The sequence below is a fragment of the Sus scrofa genome, chromosome 2 (genome assembly GCF_000003025.6).
Source record: "Sus scrofa isolate TJ Tabasco breed Duroc chromosome 2, Sscrofa11.1, whole genome shotgun sequence".
Taxonomy (NCBI): domain Eukaryota; kingdom Metazoa; phylum Chordata; class Mammalia; order Artiodactyla; family Suidae; genus Sus; species Sus scrofa.
In genome coordinates, this window is record NC_010444.4 from 30283304 (window position 1) to 30291779 (window position 8476).

Genomic DNA, 8476 nt, shown 5'->3' on the forward strand with positions numbered 1-8476 from the left:
AGTGATACTAGGAATACACTTGCCTGAATCTAGAGATTTTGGGTAAGTAGCCTCTAATTTATCATTTTACATTACAGAAAGCCTGGAGAATTATATAAAAGCCTTTGGCTTTTGCATCTGTATGTAAAAATATTCCCAAACTAGAGGAGCCCTCGATCATTAATGATGTCTAAACACTGACCCTGGAGAAATCACTGTGTGTCTAGTCATTCCCAAGGACATGCCAGCTGTAAAAGCCATGCAAGGAAGTACCTCCACCAGCAGGCCCTTGTCTTCTTTCCCAGACTTAAGCTGTCAGTGGAAAAGAGGTAAACAGAGACAGAAGTTGAGAACTCAGTCTCTGGAGTCGGGCCAGGCTGGGTGTGACCCTAGCTCCACCCCTTACCAGCTGTGGGGCTTATGCATATCGCTTAACTTCATTCATCGATTCCACAAATAGTTGCTCAGTGAGCACCTACTAAATGCCAGCTGACCATTGTAGGTACTGAGACAAAGGAGTGAAAAAACAAAACTATTGGAGTTCCTGATGTGGCACAAAGGAACATCAGTGGTGTCTTGGGAGCGCTGTGACTCAGGTTTAATTCCAGATAGGCACAGTGGGTTAAGAATCAGGCATTGCTGCAGCTGTGGTATAGGTTGCAATTTCGGCTTGGATTTGATCTTTGGTCTGGGAACTCCATATGCTTCTGCAGGCCAAAAGAGAAAAAAACAAAACAAAACAAAACTACCTTGTGTTTCCATTCGTTTCTAAAATGGAAATAATGGAAGCACCGAGCTCACCAAGAGTGTTTAAGACTTACACAAAGCATGGCACCTTGCTCAGACTTACACCATAAAAACTTAATAAAGCAATATTTAGCCTCGATTTTAGATTTTAAAAACATTTGGTATTGCTTGTTTATATTTTGAGCCACTCCAAAACCCTGCTTTTTAGAAAATTCTTGAGGGATTTCCCTCAGTGGGGCATGTATGAGAAACAGTCTCTGGAGCTTTGGGCCACATGGACGGGAACTGTGAGGGCAACGGGAGAGTTACGTCCACTTGGTGAACACAGCCATGGTCATGATCAGAACTTGCTCAGGTGGCCTTTGCACAGATATTCATAGAAGAGCTTCCTTTTCGGTTTTATTCTGAAGGGATTCTGCTGATACTATTTTTACCACTGGAATTTCTGTCTGCCCAGAACACAATTTTAAAGTTTCAAATGAAACATTTACCTGAATCCCTGACATTACAGCTCACATTCATTTCCTTTCCTCTTGCCCTCCAGGTCTCAGCAGTGAGATGGCCCAACCAAGAAAGAGATCCCCCCCCACTCCTGCTCAGATCTGATACCTGGGCTTTTCCTTGGGCCTCTCTGGGATGTACCAAAACCGAAAGCCCATGTACTGGCCAACCCTCCTTGGTACAGACACCAGGTCCAGAATCACTCTGTCTTTGACAGTCAAGTGCACTGTCCTTTTCTCCTGCTCCAAAGGATCACACTATCCTTCCTTGGTCTTTTTGTCATTGAGAATCCATTTCCCATTGGGATCTGGAGTTCACTTCCTTGCTTCAAATTTTTGAGATGGGTTGAAACAATAAGTAAGGTCAAATTGTATGAAATTGCCAAATATCAGCTATTTTTTTTTTTTTTTTAACCTAAAGGAAGGAAGGAGGGGAGGAAGAAAAGCTTAAAGAAGCCAGGGCTGGAAATAGGTAACTACTCATCTATTCTGCTCTTTAATGATAATTGTAGTTGATGGAATGTTTCCTCTTTATGAAGTACTGGGCCAAGCAAAATTTTACATACATCATCTCAGTCATTGTAGCAAGTGCATGAAGTCCAGCTCCCTCTATCATCTCATTCAATTTCCAGTTTAAGGATGCAAAACTGAGGGTCAGAGTTGTCAAGAGTCTTTCCCAAGGTCCTTCAACTCTAACCAGAGAAGCCAAGAGCTATATGCTATATCTTCTATGTGACAAGGATGGATTACAAATCATTAATCTCAATAACTTCCACTACCTTCTTGTAATCACCTATGTTGTCATTATTATAAGAGTAATAGTGTTCAATATAGGAAATCTGAAAATTGTATAACATATGACAGAAAAAAATTAAAAATGCATAAATCAAAGATAAGTTCTACTAATATTCTGGAGTCTCTCTCATTCTGTTTTTCTGATTTATTCTGCTTTTTAACAAATTTGGAATTGTCCTGTTTATATTGCTTTGTACCCTGCCTTAAAAAAATAAATACTATGTCATGAGTATTATTCCAAATCATTAAAAATTCTCCAAAAAAGTGTTTGGTCGCATTATATTGATATATAAGTACTATAACATTAATTGTTCAATTGTTTTCTTCTTGTTGGAAAATAAGTTCATGTATTTTGCTGTTATATGATAAAGATCCTTGAACAAAAGTCTCTGTTTTTAGTCCCCAGTGGCAGCCAAGTTTGTCTTAGAGATGATCTCCTTCTGACAAATGTCATCAGTTACATTTTCTGGTTGTTTAGTCACAATGGAGTTGATACAGCACACCTGCTGGGAGCTGACACAGCTGTGCCTGTGGTGTGAGGGCCAGGCCAAAGGCCAACAACGGGCAGAGTGGCTGGACCTGCAGCCACTGCCCACTCGGTGCTGCTCTGGGCTCAGCCTGGTGAGGACTTCCTGGGGGAAGTGGGAGGAGCAGAGTGGCGGAAGCAGGGAGAGCGCAAGTGTGGCTACTGTCCTGCACCCCTGAGAGCTCACCAGCGGCACAGAGCAGCTCACCTTGGTCCAGCCTTGGCACGTAGGGTGGCACCTATCATGTGGCTTGGGACACTGCACGTGTCCTCAGGCCTTCCTTCTGCAGCACACTTTCTAACCACCACAAACAAAACAGAGGACAGTGAGCAAAACACTTCCTTTTAGTTCCTCTTACCTTCCTTCAATCCCCAAACCTACTTGTAAGTGGTCAAACTCACTTTCCCCACTCAGAGAAGAAAGGAGGGGGCTGACTTCTTTCACTGGGGACAGGGAGAAGAAAGGAAAGGGAAGAAGGCAGAAACATAGCCATTAGACTACATTACCAGTTTCATCTCTGGCTTCATGCTTTCTTTCCTAAAGACTCACATTTTGTAATATTTTAAAGCACTTAACTCAGTAAGATTTATTGAATGTGTACTATGTGCAAAGCACTGTGTTTAAGGCAGTGGAGAATGGAAATGGCCAAGGCCTATCTTAAAAAAAAAAAAAAAAAAAAACAAACCTATAACTTTGCTCAGATTTGCTACTTATTCAAAAATTTAGAAGCTTGCCTATTTTAATTTTTCTAGATACTAGAAATGTAAAGTCTTGGACTAAAGTCTCTAGCCAGAGACTTTGTGCCAGAGTTTCCCATTTCAGATTGCCATATTTAAATAAAAATAAAAATATAGGACACCCAGTTAAATTCAAAATTCAAACTTCTTTCCTTTTTTTTTTTTTTTTTTTTCTTTTTTTCTGTTTAGGGCCGCATATGGAGGTTCCCAGGCTAGGGGTTGAATCGGAGCCGTGTCTGCAACCTACACCATGGTTCACGCCCACGCCGGATCCTTCACCCACTGAGAGAGGCCAGGGATTGAGCCCGCAACCTCATGGTTCCTAGTCGGATTCGTTTCCACTGCGCCACAAGGGGAACTTCTAAATTCAAATTTAAGATAAACAAATACATTTTATGCAGTAGATCTAAATATGTTCCAAATATCGCATGAGGCATACTCATACTAAAAAATTACTTGTTGGAGTTCCCATGGTGGCTCAGCAGAAACGAATCTGACCAGTATCCGTGAGGATGGAGGTTTGATCCCTGGCCTCACTCAGTGGGTTAAGGATCCGGCATTGCCGTGAGCTGTGGTGTAGGCTATAGACGAAGCTCGGATCCCAAGTTGCTATGGCTGTGGCATAGGCCAGTGTCTACAGCTCTGATTCAACCCCTAGCCTGGGAACCTCCATATGCTGTGGGTTTTGTTTGGTCTACCAAACAAAACAAAACAAAACACAAAAAAAAACTCACCTATTTTTTGCTTATCTAAAATTCAAATTTAACAGAGTATCCTGTATTTTATCAGGCAACCCTACTTCTACTGAATAAGAAATTGCCATTTACTATTAACCTGGCATATTTAATCCTCACAATATCTCTATCACACAGGTACCACTCTTTACATTTTACAAGCAAGGAAATTCAGATCTCTGGAAACCAGGTAACTTGTCTGAAGTCACAAAGCCAAGAAATATTAAGGACAGCACTCAAACACAGATCTGTCTAAGAGAAAAGCCCATGTTCTTTTCTCTGGATTATAAATACTTACAATTTAAGTATGGACTGGTTCTGGAATATTCTACTACAATCTGTACTTCTGTAGAATATTTAATTTCCAGCTGAAAGAACAATTTATCTAAAAATGTAGTGGAAAATTTTCTCTTCTCCATATAATATTTAGAAGAAATATTTTTCCCTGAAACCACTCGGGCAAATTGCACTTCAACTGTACCTTAAGAAATCCAGTTTCTCAAACTCACAGATTTCAGAACCAGTCTTATGGTTGTCATAGGTGAAACTGTTGGGAGAGAAGGAGAAACTGGGAGTGTGGGAATAACACGTACACATTACTGTATAAAGTAGATGATTAATAAGAACCTACTGTATAGCATAGGAAAATCTACTCAATAGTTTGAGTAGATGGGAAAAAAGAATGGGTATATTTATACGTATAAGTGATTCACTTGGCTGTACACTTGAAACCAATACAACACTATAAGTCAACTATACTCCAATAAAAATTTTTTAAAAAGAATGGATATAAATATAAAAATATAATAATGGAAAAGCGAAAAAAAAAAAAAAGAAAAGATAAAAAAGAAAAAAGAAACCTGGTTTCTAAATGCTTACCCTCTCCAGAGTAAGCTGGAGGAAGTCTCACTGTAAGTTTGTAGTAAAACATTGCCCTCTTCTGGACATATGGGCATCATACAATGGAGATGGCTACAAAGGGTTTTTTAAAGTTGGAACAAAAAGGACAATTCAATTCTGTGCCCAACGACACAATGAAAAGCCATTGTTATCAATTATCAGGTTATATCTTACTCTTCAAAGTGATTCCTCAGAACTGAAGCAGAAAGACATTCTGGAACTGACTGAGCAATAATTTTCTGTCCATTTTTATGGAGGTGGCTAAGTACTGCAGATAGAAGTAGGTAAAATTTTTAATTACAGGACACACCTTAAGTAACTTATAATAATACCTAACTATAATAATAACTATAATAATACCTAAACGATCAGAACCAAATAGCTCCAATGAATCCTGAATAGAAAGAACTTTGCATACAAAAGATGAATGGAGAAAGAATAGAAAGAATAGTGAGTATAGGTTGGCATTTGCAGGTTGGAGTCAAATAGACTTCATTTGATTTTTTTCTTCTATTTATAAGCTATGGGACTGTAGGCAAGTTATTGAATTATTTGAGCCTCAGTTTCTTCATCTGTTATTCGTAATTATAAAAGTAGCTGCTTAAGTGAAATAAGCCAGGCAAATACTTCATAGTATTACTACTTAAATGTGGAGTCCAAAAAAGTCAAACTTTTAGAAACAGAAAGTGGAAAAGTGGTTGCCAGGGGCTGGGCAGGGGGTGAGGGGTGGGTGTGAGGGATGGGGAGAATTGGGAAAGGTAGGTAAAAGGGTACAAACCTTCAGCTATGAGATAAATAAGGTCTGAGGATATATTGTAAAACATGTGACTATTTTTAATAACACTGTATCGTATAATTGAAAAAAAAGGTAGCTAAGTAGGCCAGGTGGGAAAATGAAATGAGATAATATTTGACAAAGGTAACACATTGCTAAGAGACTCAATACCTGTGAACTGATATTTTGTTAGGTTTTCCCAATTATTAATTGCATAGAATCAGCTATTTTAAGTTTTGAAGCACAAAAGCCAACAATATAGAAGTAAAAAAGCAGTTTCTTTTTCTGAAGTGTCTATTTTTACTGAAGTTTTGGCTAACAGTAAAGATCCAACAAACCGAATATTTCTCTATAAATTATCCAAATTTTAGAGCTGTATACTTTCTAAAAGAAATCAATGATATTCCTACCAAGATGTTTTGGAACAGAAACCTCAAAAATATGTGAATTTATGAAATTCATGGCAGAGATAATCTATAATTTCAAAACTAAAAAAAAGTTTAAAAATAAATCAATATAGAATATAAAGAAGATGAGAGCCAAATATTCCTATAATAAATGTTTAAGAACATCCTAAGACACTATCAAATATCAGAAAATCATTAGCCATTTAATTTTTTGGGACTATTTGGAAGTGACATAGATGCTGTTAAATTGTGCTGAGTTTCCTTTCATCTGCTGGAAATACTGCCTCATATTATGCCTTCAATCACATAGAATTAAATGGTCTGTAAGGACAGAATGGAAGAACTGGAGCAGTTAATGCTTAAATTTAACTTTGCCAGAAGTGTATCATAAATCACAAACTTGAGGCAATGATATACATTTAATTGCCTGACAAGTTAATTAATTCAGACTTGGCTATTAACAGTTTTTAATCATTTAACCTAGGACCACGTTCTAACTATGATACATAGGATCATAGAGAGAATGCTTCAGTATTCAAATAATTTTCAAACATCCTAAGTGCCTTAAAGGCAAATGATACAAACCAAAATGCCAAATACTGATATCTGAATTATGTCTCTTATTTTTATTATATAATTTCAGACTCTAGTGGCAAATTACTACAGTCCATGCTATATTCGTCTTTTAAAGGAAGTTGAGTCCATGAGGACTATAGAGAAGATTCTGCAAGGATTTGGCAGAGGAATAAAGATATGGCTGTAGGTCACAGCTGCTTGCTCTCCTTCCTTAAAACACATATATTTATTTGATTTGTTAATCACATCTAAAAAATGCCTTCACAGCAACATATAATCTTTGACCAAAACCTGAATACCATCACCTAGCCAAGTTGACACATAAAATCAGCCCACTAGAACTGAGTGATTTCCACACGGAGCCAAAGTGTTGGCCTCCCAATGCTCAGGCCAAACTTCAAACCAATTAAATCAAATACCTGCAGATGAGGCTCAGGTAAAAGCATTTTTTGATAGAGTAGTCATTCTTCAAACATGGTTTCCAGACTAGTGGCTCCCACTTTACCTGCAAACTTGCTAGAAATGTTCCAGACCTATCTATAACTTGCTCCTATCAGAAACCCTGGATTTAATCCTGGCCCTACAGGTGGTGGTTTTACAAGCTCCACCCGAGGTGATTCTGATGCATGCTCAAATTTGAGCCTCGCCTGTCCAGACAGCAATACGATGCTAACACATGCAGGAACATAACATTACACCACTCTTTGTTAAGTAGAAGGGTACACCACTCTCTCTTAAGTAGAAGGGCAGATGTATTAGATTCCTTAGGTAAAAGTGCCAACTCCTCATCAAGGTTTTCCTAATGATGGTGTTGTTTCTAAGGATGCTTATGAAAATAAGGGGTCTTAACTGCGCGTGGCCAAGCTTCATTGAGATCGGGTATTTTCAAGATACAACAGATGTACTAATCTGACAGCATCTCTGGTGACTCAGTGGCAGCCTGATTAGTCGTTGAAGGTATAGTGTGTAGGTATAGAACCTTGGTGTTCCACTGTAGTGCCTTAGCTATCCAGTCATTTTGTCTCAACTTATACAAACCGCTGAATTTTTCTCCTTTATCTTTTTTTTTTTTTCTTCTTTTTTTGGTCTTTTAGGGCTGTACCCATGGCATATGGAGGTTCCCAGGCTAGGAGCTGAATCAGAACTACAGCTGCTGACCTACACCACAGCCATAGCAACACCAGATCCGAGCCACACATGCAACCACAGCTCAAGGCAATGCCAGATCCTTAACCTACTGAGCGAGGCCAGGGATGAAACTGCGGCCTCTTAGATACTAATCAGATTCGTTTCTGCTGAGCCACAGTAGGAACTCCTCTCCTTTATCTTCTATTTAAACTCCTGAGAATTGGATTGGCTCAGTTAATCACTTTCACCATTTGGGTAGTGTTTCCTTAATGGTTGCCCAGCTTTAAGCTCTGCTGTGCAATATGAAGACTGGATACCCCCGGGTCAGGTCACCCTCCAAGCCCTCTCAGTTGGGACTAGGGGAACACAAATTGCAGAATGTTAATAATCTCCTAAGCCCATTTCCCTTAAAAGGTCTGAGCCCCACAACAATGGGTTATGGGTTTGTCACACAGTGGGAGGCTTTGCTGTTAGGAATGTCTAGTTCTTTGCCCTTAAATCTACGTGTAGTTCTTTAACACAAAAAGACATCAAAGAGAAATTAAACATTTGTTCAACTATGGGGGATGAGTTGGAAACCAACTGAAGAAATTTGGAAATGTTTCCCTTTCAATATTTCCTATAAGCATGTCTTCTTGTGCCTAATTTAGGATTGCCATGAGCCAAATTTT